General features: G+C 46.2%; 1 protein-coding gene across 9 annotated transcripts in view; it reads left to right on the top strand.

The window, feature by feature from the left end:
• Positions 1 to 14,614, top strand: part of KIAA0753 (KIAA0753 ortholog) — a 1,822,630-nt gene that overhangs the window by 24,231 nt on the left and 1,783,785 nt on the right. For 7 of the 9 annotated variants that reach the window (XM_069615058.1, XM_069615057.1, XM_069615051.1 and 4 more), the window contains one exon: positions 3,797 to 3,886. The gene's annotated coding sequence lies outside the window, so the exon portion shown is untranslated. The remainder of the gene's footprint in view (positions 1 to 3,796; positions 3,887 to 14,614) is intronic. The other 2 variants (XM_069615056.1, XM_069615054.1) reach the window with 1 other exon arrangement.

Here is a 14,614-nt window from a genome sequence, read left to right as displayed (position 1 = left end):
GCTACGAATAGCAAGGAAAATCATGGTTCACGGGAGGGCTCAAGGGGAGGGGGGGAGGGGGCTGGGAGTCCCCGACGTGACCAGCGCAACTTTCCCATGCATATACTTGGGCCCAAGCAGAGGATCAACTGCTGTGGAAACAGTTGGAGGCCGCCTATCGGACCTCCCGCACCTGCCAAACATAAAACCTCAGACAAATGGGGAGGGGGGCTGACAGCAACAAGCACAAACGCCCGCAGCTGGAAAACCGCAGCACGGATATGGGGCATTTGAGGTGCATTAGGCCCACTCATGCCCATTTGGAACAACCCCAAATTTTCGCCAGGGAATCCACCACTTGGCTTCGAACCTTGGAAAGAAGGGGACTATTAAAAGGTATGGATTTTCTGGAGGGTGGATCTCCCATAACGTTCGAGAGATGCAAAGAAAAGTTTGGGGTGGGTGAACTAGAAAGGTTCCATTATGCCCAGATCCGGCACTGGTTGTCCCACAGGGGAGTCGGGAAGAAAGGCGCTAGAGACATAACAGCGTTTGAACTACCTCGAACATCCCCAACCACAAGAGGAAGGACCTCTGCGCTCTACCGACTCCTGGACAGAACAAACGCCACTAAAAAAGAAAGATACATGCTTGAATGGGAGAAAGACCTGGGACGGGAAATGGACATAGAGGATTGGGGGGGGGGGGAATCTGGACTAGACTACATAAAAGCACGTAGTGTATCACAAACCGGGAAGGGGGGCTATAAACTCTGCTACAGATATTGCGTCACTCCAGATCAGTTAAACAAGGCCAACCCTGAAATCCCTTTGGACTGCTGGCGCGGATGTTCCACTCAAGGCACTCTACTCCATATGGTCTGGTCCTGCCTGAAAGTAGAAGGATACTGGAGAGAGGTGACGGGCCACATCAAGGCAAATCACTGGGCTATCTATCCCTTGGGACCCTGGAATAATTCTCTTGGGCGATTGGAGAGGGGCTCCCGCTCTCCGGTCTTATCCCTCGACCTGTGTATACACCTCCTGCTGGCAGCAAAGATTGCGATGGCATGGCTTTGGAAAAATGCAGATGGCCCCTCGGCCGCATTATGGTGGTCCAAATGTTGGGAGATTGCGGTTGCGGAAAAGGTCACAGCAATTCGCTCGGGCCTCCGGAACAATGCCCTTTATCTATGGGCACCATTTATGGACTATGCAGAAAAGTTTCCAGCTCTTACTAGAAACCCCCCCCCCCCCCCCCCCCAAAAACCCCTCTCCCCCTCTCTAACGAGATGGCTTCAAGGCGGTGCAAACTATTAAATCCAAGAGTAGAGGAGGAGGAGGGCTTAGGGCACATGGGGCATCCTAAGGCGGGGGGAAAACGCACAGACACGAATAAATTGGAACATTATCATATCTACCGAAATAGCTCTAGCTGGTGGCGAAAAATGTGTTGTCATTTAATTTTGCATTGCCGATGTTGTTGTGCATTCTGACCAACATTTAATAAAATGTCTTATGGAAAAAAATAAGCATTCTTTAATAAGGGCAATGTGCAACAATCAAAATACACTTCATAACACGTTCTCAGAATATAGATAAGCAAGTAGATAATCTTTAGAGAAGCTTCATACACACTTCCTACACCCTGAGGTGACTTCAATTACTAGGACAGTATTGGCATGTATACATTACTTTTGCACTTGGTAAAATTCTGAAGTTGTGGGAAGGAAAAGGGTTAACGGGTTCTCTGAGTATGTGAGCACTTTTCAATTTCCCAATGAAGTCTTGGATAATATCTTTCCCAACAATATTAGTTAAAAACCAATGCATCACCTATGAGGGACACTTGGAATCGAAGTAAATGAGTTAGAAGCGTCTGCAGGGAGCCAGGACAGCCATAGTCAATTTGAACAATGTCTATGGAGCTGATGCACTTCTTAGATAGCACAACGTTGGAGAGTTTGTTGAAAAGCGCTATTGGGCCACAAGCTGTTAAGCTTGTGAAAGGTAGAGCTGAGATCAGCTTGGCAAAAAGCAGCTACTGCAAGTCTCAAGTGAGATAATGCAAGCTACAGACAAAAAAAGGAAGTACCCCTTACTCAGCACAGTAGCTTAGAAGAAGAGGATCCAGCTGGCTTCTGTTCTGGTTGCAGATCCTGGGTTCCTGGGCCTCAGTCGTGGGGACAAGAGGGAGGATGTCTGGAGGACTGAAGGTCAGCGGCAGTTATGGGGTCTTTTCAGTTCAGCAGCACTTTGCGGTTTCAACTACCAGCAAATAGCACCACTGCGGATCTTGGACACTTGATGGGCTTCCTTCACTCCATCAGCCCAGCACTCTGGTGAGGTGTCTCGAGGTTGGGTCGTCCTGCTTTGGGGGGGTCCTCAAGATATTCCTAGAGCTTCGGTCTGGCTTAAAAACGTTGCATTAGACTACGGATTTCTCGACCCCTAGCACTCTGTTCCAGCAGCAGCAAGCAAGTACAGCCAGTTTAGGAAGGTCCTCCAGCAAAGTTCGTCTTGGGGTTTGTCAGTCCCACCAACTCAAGGGAAGAAGTTCTCTCCGGAGCTTATCTAGTTGATTTGGAAAAGCAGTTTCAGCACAGCAGTAGGGCTTCACCGATCCGTTCAACGGTCTAGGAGGATGCAGCAAGCTTCTCTTCAAGATTCCTTCGTCTGATGTTTTGTCAAGTGATCGACTTTCAATTCAAGAAGCCTCAACTTTTTATGCAAGTTTCTCCCATTCAGGCACAGCCCAGCTGGCACTCGCACAGAAGGGCGGCTGTCCTGCAAGGACAGCCAGCCAGCCAATCAGCATGGGGTGCATTCAGGTAACCAAGAAGACTAAGGACAGGGAGTGTCGGGCACCTCCCTTGCTTCCTGTCCTACCAGACACTCGAGCCAGAGGCGGGTTTCAGTACTGAAGCCTACCAAAGGTAAAACTAACAAAAGGGGTAAACCTGGTTTGGCATGCAGAGTAAAACCCTAGAAAGACCTCGCAAAAAAAGACTGGGGTCATTTTGACAGTGTCACCCGTGGGTGCTATACTGCAGTTGAGGATTCAGCCTGCTGTAGAAAAGTACAATGGTAGGAAACTTAACCCACTGCCACCAGCCATTACAAAAAAAAGTGACATGAGTCTGTAGAAAAAGGGGCTACTAAGAAACCCCCCAGCACTCCAGATAAGATGGTGTGTGTGTGTGTGTGTGTGCGCGCTGGATCTACAGAGAAAAGGTAAGTCAATTTCACTTTACTTCCCTTGAGGAACTGTAGTTCACCCAAGAGAAGGTATTTAAACCTCATGAGAAATCCAAAGAACTTCTCCGTGACACTGCACTGAAGGTGCTGTGTGTCATAACACAAAATGTAGATGCCTGTGGAGTTTTGTCGGACTCCAGAAACAAAGAAGGCAGTGTCTAAAATAGATCAAAAATACATGAGTGAATAAAAGGTCTCGCTCACTCCAGGATAAACATTTCAAAACCCAAGTCCTGCAAAAGAGCGGGGGGGGTCCCTAAAGTTAAAGGGAGTTAGCACAGAAATCAGAATTCTCGATAACACAGGCACCATTAAAAAAATCGTGACTCTGTAGTAGACTTGCCGACGGTAAGGATGCCTTTTTTTAAAAAACGACTTTTTCTGGTGGTGGGGCAATTTTCAAGCTATAGTGACTCCTATTTTTTTTAGGCTGTTGTGTTGTATCCTGCTTACTAGCTGATGGCTGACGTCCAAGAGCTGGTTTTAACCCCTGCTCATCTAATCTTAATTTTGACGTCTCCGACTATGTGTTTTTGACTAACTGTTTATTTTCATTGCAGCAGCATCACTCCAAGCATCAGTGTCAACCTAACCAACTGTGTCCCAGCAAGAAAAATCCAGTGAAGCACTTGACCCAGTCACACAGGCAGGTAAGGATTTCTTTTCCCTATAGACCATTGGTTGAGTAGAAGTGCTGAAGGTTTATATCAGCCCTGTGCAATGTGCATCCAGGTGTTTTTGCTGCCAATCTGTGGCCTAGTCCAGGACCACACTTAAAATAAATAAATAAAATATTCGAGCTGTAACTTCACGATCTGAACAGGGAGTCTTTTGAGACTTGTAACAATGTGTTATTTTTGTTTTTTTTGTTTTTGCTTTTTCTGTTTTTTTTTAAAATCCAACCAGTATTTCTGACCCATTTTTGCTGAGTTTCTTTTCCTCCAAGCTGTTCACATGGTTCCTTCTGAGTCTTTGCATGTGGTGTTTGCCATTGTTTCAGTCTTTTGGACACTTAAATTGTTTACATTATTTATTTCCCCAGCCGTTTCACTTTTTAAATCTTAGCATGTGGTGACTGCCATTTTTAATTTTTGAAAACTTGAATGGTTTTTAAAAACTAACGTGACATACACTAAGTGGCAATTTGCAATGTTTTCACAGATTCTGACTCCTTTTTTAGATGGATTGTTGGTACAAAGTGAAAAGATCTTTTTCACTGTGCTGATGGGGGGGGGGGAGGGGAATTCGAGAGACTGCTCCCTGAACGTACAGAGCGGTCTTTCTAAATCGAACTATCATACTTGTCAAACGAGTGCGCACAGGGGCTGATGGGCACTGTGAACTCCAGTGGAGTCATCGCAGAAGGCAAAGGTGAGTTCTTGGACCGTGTATGTGGGTATGTGTATGAGGATGCAAGCGTTGGTGTAGGATGATGGGGTGGAGGATTTGGGGGGGGGGGGGGTGTTAAACCCTATTAAGAAGTGAATGTGAGCGGGGCAGTATTTGATAAGTTCCGCATTTTTAAAGCTAATACAAAAATGGCCAAATATCTGCCATTTATTTATTTTTCTCTTCTAGCTTTAAAATGCAGAAATATCACACAGAACCGGATTGTTTCCTAGTGCCCAAAGATGGTAGGAATTTCAAGTGAACAGCAGGAGAGGTGGAAAAGGACAAAAATGCCAAAACGCAGAAATGTGTTCTCATTTGGACTTTGGGTTCACATGGATTGCAGTTGCTGGAAGTTAAGCTGCAGCGTGTTTGTGGCACTACATTAGCAAGCCTGAAGCCAACACAATTAATGTGGCATTTGTAAATAAAACATGCCGATATAGCAAAAAAGGCAAGGGATTTCTTTGTACGGCAGCTGCAACGCATACAAAAGCAAAAAGACACTTAATGTGGCCTCAGTACGTGCAAATGCTTTGGAAGCTTCTTGCCACATTATCTGGGCAAAAATCCTTTTACAGATGCTGAGAAAAGAAATTCTGCCAACAATTCTCGCTGTCAACCGGGTAATGCTTGGTGACGGTGCAGCAGAGAACTGCAAAAGTATCCCTATGTCTGACACCACCATTTTCTGCCGCACTGCTGACCTGTCCTCTGATATCATGCTAGAAGCAGTTAGTTGGATGAGGCCACTGGCATTTCAAAAGAAGCACATTTGATTGCTTCTTTGAGGTACTGCCATGGAAACAAAATATTGGATTTCTTATTTTGTAAACCAATTCATGGCAGAGCTAGTCTTTGACATTGTTAACTACTTCTAAGTTCCCACTGCCTAAAGTGGGAGGTGTGTTGGTATTTGCATGGATGGTGCTCCTTCAATGTGCGGTGCTAGAGCTGGCTTCAAAGCAAGTGTTGGCAGTAGCTCTGCATATATTGTGGACACACTGCCTGATACACTAGGAAGCTTTGCCTGTGCGCAATATGAGGAATGGACTCTGAGGTGCTGGCTTCTGTTGTAAAGATTGTACATTTTATTAAGATGAACCCCACAATGTGTGTTTGCCACATTATGTACAGAAATGGGAGCTGAACATGATACTTTGTTTCGCATGGAGGTCAGGTGGCTCTCCAGGGGAAAGGTTGGAACAAAGTGTGACACTGGGCCTCATTACGACCCAGGCGGTAAGTTACCGCCTGGGCCGTGACTTTACCACCATGGCATAAACTACGTTTACGCCATGGTGGTTGGCGGACCTACCGCCCCATTCCGACCTTGGCGGGGCGGTAAGTCCCCAATCCCCATTTACCCTTCCCCATTCCCATTTTGCCCCATAGGGCATAATGGGAGTGGGGAAGGCGTTAATTACGCCACCGTAAATTACGGTGGCGTAATTAACTCCATGGTCCCTTAGCGCCATGGATTTTAACACCTGCTAAAAGCAGCTGTTAAATCCGCCATGGCGCTAAGGGACCTCGTACTCAGGCGGTAAGGGTCGGCGCTGTTTACGCTGCCGTAAACCCCTTACCGCCTGGGTCGTAATGAGGCCCACTGTGTTTAGACCAGATGAAAGAAGAGCTTCTGGCTTGTACCGTTCGCTCACTCTGGTGACATTTTTGAAAAGCAACATTTTCTAAACCTCTCCCTGCAAGGCACAGAACACATCATTGGCTATGAATGCAAAAATAATCTGCATTAAAAAAAAAAAAAAGCTGAAGCTTTGGAGGAGGCTTGATGCTTGCATTCCGATGCGTTTCCATTATTAGCAGATGCTCTTGAGGAGATGCAGTATGATCTTTCATATGTTGCTGAACTAATAGGAAACCATCTCAGAGTACTTTCCAGAGGATCATTGTAACATAAATGACTGAGTGGTTCAGCCTTTCCTAGCAGACGTAGGGGTCCACCTCCCAATACACCTCCAGGAGGAACTGATGGAGCTTCAAAGTGGCCGCCTACTGGTCTTCGGGTGGATTTTGGCAAAATGCAGAGTTTACAACTTTATCCAAATGTGCAGTCAATACTGTTCCCTTTCAGCGCACCTTACCTTTTGTGAGATTGATTTCTCAGCACTTGCAGCCCTAAAGACTAAATATCGGTCAAAGCTGGAAGAACACCTGTGGTTGGCTATTGCCAAAATTGAACTCCATATTGACAGACTGGATGCTGAAAGACAGGCTCACCCTTCACACTAGTTCTGCAGTATGCCACTGTCCAACTTACTGCATTGATAGTAATCTCGAAGTTGTCTTTCAACAAATTGTTAATTGTCAAACGTTACTGTAGGAAATAAATATCCAACACTACTTTTAGTCAAGTCCTCTGTAGCAAAACATTCTGAAGGCTCTTTTTACAAATATTTGCCCTCTAATTTAATTTGAGTTATTGCAAGCAGTGATTGGTCTTTGGCACCCACACCCCCATTCTTCACCAGCGGGCGATAACCGTTTGCAACCAATACATTTTGGAGTCCATGTGTATTGGTGGAGGGGGGGCTAAGCCAAGTACATTTTTATTTGTGGTGCTCGGAGTGAAAAAAGTCCTCAGCTGTAGAGTGATTATCTTGTTCTCAAGAAAATGTTTAAAAAAAAAAAAAAAAGCAAAAAACCTAATTGCAATCTTGCTGTCACCGCTATATGTTAACAAATATTTTGATTGCTGGTTCCGCCGCCCCCCCCCACCCCTCGGTCCCTAGGGGGAAAGTGCACGTGTGTGTTTGAACGGTGGAAGCTTGATGTACTAAACAAACCTTTGCAAAATCCCTGGTTGCTTTTTTACCCTTTAAAGTGGTCCATTATCCACGTGCTCGCAGTACCCTTTTGTGTGACGTTGCTATGTGTATGGTACAGTGCATATACAACGCGTCCAAATGACCACACCTTCAGTGCGTACAAGCAAAATCATTCCAGTGCTTTACTGTGAAGGAGTCGCACAGGGCCCATCGATACAAAGATTTGACAGTCGTCTGCTTAAGAACATTGCAGTGTCGCGTAGCCCTGTGAGAATGTGTCTATTGTATATAACGGGCACAGTGATTGTAATTTTCAGTAGGTTTCCCAGACAGCTGCATGCCGGTGCACAGATGCCCGCTGGCGTAGATTTCCCTTGTGTGGGTATTGTTGATGTATGACTTGTGACTTTCACAGCATCTTCAATATTGCCAAGTGGCAAAGTTTTGTTTGGCTGGCATGTATTTCATTTGTATAGCACGCATACAACTCGTAGGAATTGAGGTGCTGTCGCAGGTACAAAACTACTAGTCCAGCTAGTGTTATACAGGCATAGCTTCATACAAAGACAGGCAAGGGTAAAGAAACGCACTGGTGGGGGGCGTCTGTAATCCTGCTCTCTATATGGTAGAGGAGAGGCACAGAGGACTCCAGCCAAGATTCTCTGTTGTTGGTAAACGTGGACGAGCAATCGAGGCCTGGCTTCTCAGGAGGTGATGCGGGCTGGTTCTTAAGTACAGTTTAGGCCCCAAGCACCCACATAGGAATGTCCACACACTGTTAGTTAAAACAGTCTTTATGTAAATAAGGTTAAATGTTATATACACTATCACGATAATACACTTTGTGCTCCGACAATTCTAAAATGGTAAATATATACAGTTCTGGGTGTTACCACTATTACTCTGATTCCATTAAAATGCAACAACTGTACTCCGTTCAAATAGCATACGAATCTACACAGTAAAACGAGATCAACCATACACTTGGGAGGAAGAGAAGTTGGTTAGACAATTGGCAGAATACTGACCCCTACCGCTAGGCACAGTTCTGTATGAGGTTCGCCCCCACCCCCCAACCTGGGAAACCTGTAAATGAAGATGCACTACAAGCCCAGTCCATATATTGTCTATTAGTCTTATCTTCATCTATAGTTCTGCAATCCAAATGTACCTTGCGTTGGAGAGTTCTTCATCAGGGAATCGACGGGCCCTTCTTGAGTGCTCTCACTTTCAAGCGGGAGCCACGGGTCTTCGAACTTTCGTGATGAAGAAAAGGTGAGCGTTGTCGTTGAGGCAGCAGCTTCAGTCCTTGTGGCGCTCATAGACAAGTGATCAAAAAACATCCTCCAACAGGGGAGGCTGTTAGGCAAAGTTTGAATGCAGTACCCTCTGGGAACACTACAAGCAACTATGACTACAGGTGTAAGCAAACCAACCTTTGGAATAAGTCGGTACTACAGTTTTGGTAGCGTGTTGAGCAGCCAGGCTTCTCTCAAGACGGGAAATGTGAGCAGTAATGATGTTACAGCGGTCTACAATCACAGGTGTTCAAATAAACTCTTATACTCAAGGTTTCTTGGTTAACATTTATTAACCATTCAATAGAAGGAGGCAATTATATAATAATACATACATACATACATACACTTCAATACTGTGCACTCTTAAGTTTCTCAATCAGATAAGACCCTTTTGGGGTGGCCCACAGACACAACCTACAATCACAGATTGCTTTAGTAACAAGGGTGCTGGGGACATGAATATCTTACTATAGACATTCAGAATAGTGTTCAAAGAGGAGAAAAAGGCAAAGGTTATCAGAACATAAAAGGTTACAATTATTCTTAGATAGTGTAGAAGAGTCAATTCAGTAGGCAAGGTCAATGGCCTAAAGTCTTGGATTGGACAAAGTAGTTCTGGTAGAAAAACGGAAAAGTGTCTGCACAAGTTCTTAGAAGTAGTTTGTAGAAAGAATCCTATGTCGGGTCACAAGCTGATTAGGCCTGTGAGTTGCAAAAGTTCCAAGCACTTTTACCGCGAGAGGGCAGTACTTTGTCTGATTTTACAGTACCTTACAAATGAAGAAAGGGGCAGCTGATGACTTCTGCTCCTGGCAGTTCCTGCAGATCTCGCTGTTCCTGGGCTTCAGTCGTGGGTACAAGAGGGAGGACGTCGGGGGACTCCTGCACTGCACTTGAACAGTTAAAAGCTTGCAAATGGCAAACTTCGATTCTGGTAGCTTTAAGTAAAGCACACAAAATGGTGTCCCTCTCCCTGGTTATACGGTTTCCTGTAGCACTCTGAGGAAAATGTAACCAGCTCTGAGATTGGTATCCAGGTGGCTTACTGTTGAGTTGATTGGTCCTACCAACTCAAAGGGAGAAGTCGTCCTTGCAGGGGCTTCTCTGTCGAAGTGAACTTGGCGATTCGGACCTGCAGCAGGGCTTCCCTGGGCAAACCAATGGTCCAGGAGTTGGAGCAGCCGTCCTCTTCAAGCTTGCCTTCGGTTCTTTCGTTCCTGTGGTCGACTCTGCCTTCCAAACCACGAGACTCGCCTTTTAAACTGTTCTCTCCCTTTCATTCCAGCCTAGCTGTCACTCACCTGGCATGGTGGCGATCCTTGCCGGACAGTCAGCCAGCCAATCACCACAGAATGCATTTGGGTCTCCTGGGAGAGTAAGCACAGGGAGTTTCGGGCAGCTCCCTCACTTCCTGCCCACCTTAGACACTCGGGCGCCAGAGGCGGTCTTCACTCCTGAAGCCCACCAAAGGCAAAGGAACAAAGGGACCAAACCTGGTTTGGTGTGCAGAGAAACTCTAGAAGGACCTTTCCAAAAAGAAATGGCGAAAAAAGACCAGGACCTGTTTTTTCAGAGGGGGCTCAGACGCCATCTTGAAAAACATGGCTCCCCCAGATTTAATGCTACCGGGGCTACGAAAAGTTTGTGGTCGGGAAAATTCATGGTAGTTCGTTGTAAAACCACTGCCACCAGCCATTCTGAGGAAAGGGTAGCATTTGACTGCACCATGAGTAGCTAGACACAGGGGATACTAAGTAACCCCTTCAGCACTCTATTGTAAGTTAGGGTGTGCTGGGCTTAGGAATGTAAACGACTAGTAAAGTCAATTTCACTTTACTTACTCTGGGAAACAGTAGTGTATCCCAGAGAAGGTATTTAAACCTTTGGGAAAGCCTGCAAAGGTTTCCCTGTGCCACTGCACTGAGGGTGCTGTGTGACACAAATGAAAAGATGATGCCTATGGAGTTGTTTAGACTCCATAACCAAAGAAAACACGGAGGTAAAACGCATATCAAAATACATGAGATTGGGGAAAAAATGCTCACACTCTCTCCAGGTAAAACAAATCAAGTCCTGAAAATCCAGCAAAGTTGCTGGGGGTCTCTAAGGTGAAGGGGAATTAGCACATTTTTGAGAATTCTCCCTAACTGAAGCGTTTGTTGCACCTCGAAGACTAGGGTTCGTTACGGCAAAGAGTTAGTGAACTTGGGCCCAGCAAGAGCATCGAGTCGTTGGCGTCGGTGAACAGGACGTGACCACGGCTGGCTTTAGTAGCTCAAAGTTTGAAGACCACAAACTTCTTCAGCGTCTCTGAGGTCTTTTTGCCGGGAAACGCACCGGCGGATTCTCCTCAGTCGTCGGCAACCTTGACTTTCACGAAAGCAGTCGCCGATGATTAACAAGGTAGTCCTTGGATCAAATGTTCTTAGGCAAATGGGACTACAGTGGCTGCGGTAGGTGGCGGCCGCCGACAGACTGCTGTCCGGTGCTTTTCTTTGTTCTCCTTGGCGATCCCCTTCTCCGGTCGGCAGCCTTTTGTAGGTCTGTCTACCAGGGAGCTTTGGCAAAGATCAGCTGGTGCACGATGGTCCCTCGTAGCTCGGGAAGAGGTCTCCTTACCAGGTCCTCGCTTGGATCAGTTCTTAAAGACGCAGCAGCTTTCAGATTACACAGAAGGGATCAGCGGTTCACCTTCTTCCGGCTCGGTTTCGAGAGTAAGCATCAAGTATCAATTTCAGCCTCTGAACGATTTCCAGCAGTGAGAGGCCCCCAGATATACTGTTGATCTCCCATTCACTCCGCTGGGTCACAATCGGGCAGCCAATCACTCAGAAGGGCAGTCAGCCAGCCAGCCAGCCAGTCAGGCCCACTACCATATATGGAACTTCCACCCAACAGCCGGTCAGGGGGAAGAGACAGAGTCAGGGCTTCCCAGGCAGGAATCCAGGAATCCACTGATTCCAATGACTGGGCCTGGGAATTCCAAAATGGAGGACGCTCGGGGCACCTGTCAATTCAGCACAGAGATGCCACCAGCCTGTACCCTGCTCTGTGGGCCACACACAGGTGCCCAAAAACATGCACTATGAGTACAGGGTCGTAATCCCACCATGGTTGCCATAAGGGTATTCCAAGGGTCTGTTCACCAAACCAAATAAAGGAAGAGTCGCACCGCCAGGAGTCCCACATGAACTCCTGCACGGAAAATAAGTCGGAACACATGATAAAAAAAAAATAAAGGACAAGGATTGGCCCTGTCCCTCTGCATTTCCAGCATCAGAGTAACATGGGTACAAATCCAAATGGCAGTTAACATACAAAAACAAGCAGTTGGGTGGCGGGGCAGGTGAGAATTCCTGTTCAGGTTTAGGAGAAAAGCTTAGTTTTTAATGCTTTGTGGAAGATCCAATAGGATTTCTCTGCCCTCAAGCAAGGTGGAAGGTCTTTTCAGAGTTTGGCAGCAAGGTATGGGAAGCTGGAGCCTCCGGCTTTGCAGCGTTTCTCTTTGGGAACAATTAGTCTATTGGAATAAGGGGTCCTAGTGGGTCTCGAAGAGTCTGCTTTGGCAATTCTTTTGGCGAGGTATGGTGGAGCTGTGTTGGAAAGGCATGTGTGGGTAATGGAGCGTTTTGAAAATTATCCGCTCCTGGATAGGGGCGCCAGTGTGCTTCTCTTCTAGCTCTAGAGATGTGCTCTTTTGGGGATGTTGAGGGCTGCTCAGAGGGCGTTATTCTGGATGTCTTGGAGTTTGAGGATGTTTCTGAATGAGGTGTTTTTGAATAAGATATTGCAATAATCGATCTTCATTGCCCGTGCAATCATTGGCTCGGTTAGGCAGTTGTTCTTAGAGAGGCAGGGTCTGGCTGCATTAAGGACCTTGCTAGCGTAGGCTGCTGAGGAGGCAATGTCGCTTACTTGTCTAGTCATAGTGAGTGATGCGTCCAGGTAGAGCCCTAGTGTCTTTGCAGTGTTTGAGACTGGAATGGAGCAATTGTCGATTTGGAAGGCAGAGTACTGATTGTTGCGGGTCTTTGGGGAGCTTGGTGGGCCAACCACTAGGATTACTGTTTTTTTTTGTCGCTGTTGAGACAAAGATGATTGGCTGCCATCCCGGTTTGAATTGTGTGGTAGATTGTGTTAATGGCTTTAGTCATCTGTGTAGTTGCCGAGAGGTGGGATCAATATTGGAGTCTCGTCGGCATTGTTAGTATATGCTATGCCAAGTGAATCTAATGTGGAATAGGGGCCCGCTAAAGATATTGTATAGCGTAAGGGCATTGCAGAATCCTTGTGGTACATGGCAGGTGATAGGAGAGGCGTTGGTGAACTGAGAAAACCCTCATTACTCTTCCATTCGAGAAAGATGCTATCCAGGCAGTGGCTAAGGGTGAGAAAGAGTGTGAATGGTGGTGATGGCAGAGGATCTGTTAGTTGACCAGGTCAAATGCCGCAGATGGGTCTAGGAGGAGGAGCAGGGCAGACTTGCCTTCGTCCCTAATCTCGTCTAGTTTTTATTTTTTTAAATTTAAGTCCAGCAGGGCAGATTCTGTACCATGTCCAGGGCTGAAATCGGATTGACGCATTGCGAGAATTTGATTTTCCTGTTTGGATCCCAATGTCTTTGTATTGTTTTATCCAGTGTGGGTGGTATACCAGGTTATTTCCATAAAGGGACATCTGGGTCATAAGGGGTTTCTATTTTCAGTTTTCTATATAGTGCTGTCCATGCGCGTACTCTGGTTCCTACTGGGTCGTAAGGGCAGGAGTCTCTGTATTGGGGATTGAATATAATAGAGCGGAGGTCTTTTGGATGTGCCGCAAATTTCTCGAGCCATATATGTGGTGAGCGGTCCTCCGGAGCATACCAATGTTTCGCAAAGTGCGCTTGTGCCGCTAGGTAATATAGTTCGAAGTCTGGTGCAGTTAGCCCCCCAGTACAATAAGGTTCAGTAAGCTTTTCCCATTTCATTCTAGGGGTTTTTCCATCCCACACAAACGACACCGCCATTGCTCTAATTTTTTCAAAGAAGGGTCTGCCCGGCCAGATTTGTATGTTAACAAAAAGATAAAGTAACTTGGGAAGGACCACCATTTTAAGGATAGCAACCCTGCCATTTAGGGATATAGGCAGCTTGGCCCATGTTTGGAACTTCACTTTCAGTGCCTGTATTATAAATTCATAATTTTCTGTATACAGTGTTTGTTTATCCCGAGATATCATCATACCTAGGTAACGTATGTGTCCAGTTGCCCATTTGAGATTTTCAGTTGACAATGGGCATGTGGTGTGAGGCGTAAGCGGTAGTATTTCCGATTTCCCGTTATTTATTTTATATCCCGAGTAGTCGGCAAATTTGTGTGTCTTGCATTAGGGGTGTCAAGTTGGTGTCCAGGTCCTGGATATACAGCAGAGTGTCGTCCGCATATAGCGAGATCGACTGGGGTGGGCCGGACATTCTTATTCCTCTATCCCCGTGTTTTAGTCTAACTATTATAGCCATGGGTTCATTGGTTAATGCAAATATCGGTGAAAATGGGCAGCCCTGTCTAGTACCTCTACCCAGTGTGAATAGGTCCGATATCATATTGTTTGAGAACTCTTGCCCTAGTTTTGCTATACAATAATTTTACATATCTGATAAAATTGGGGCCCATTCCGAATCTGTCCAGCACTTCAAAGAGATATACCCAGGACACCGAGTCGAAAGCCTTCTCGGCGTCCAGGGATACCACCACAGCCTGTGCCTCCAGATTCACCTGTGCCATTATTGCAAACAGTCTACGCAAGTTCAATGCAGTGGAACGTGTAGGAATGAAACCGTTCTGATCCGGATGGACCAGGGACGGCATGTTCGGCAGCAGCCCGTTAGCCAAGACCTTGAAGAAAACTTCAGCGTCG

Source organism: Ambystoma mexicanum, chromosome 9 (genome assembly GCF_040938575.1).
Source record: "Ambystoma mexicanum isolate Mex_15411 chromosome 9, UKY_AmexF1_1, whole genome shotgun sequence".
NCBI lineage: Eukaryota > Metazoa > Chordata > Amphibia > Caudata > Ambystomatidae > Ambystoma > Ambystoma mexicanum.
This window is presented reverse-complemented; position numbering and strand designations above follow the sequence as displayed.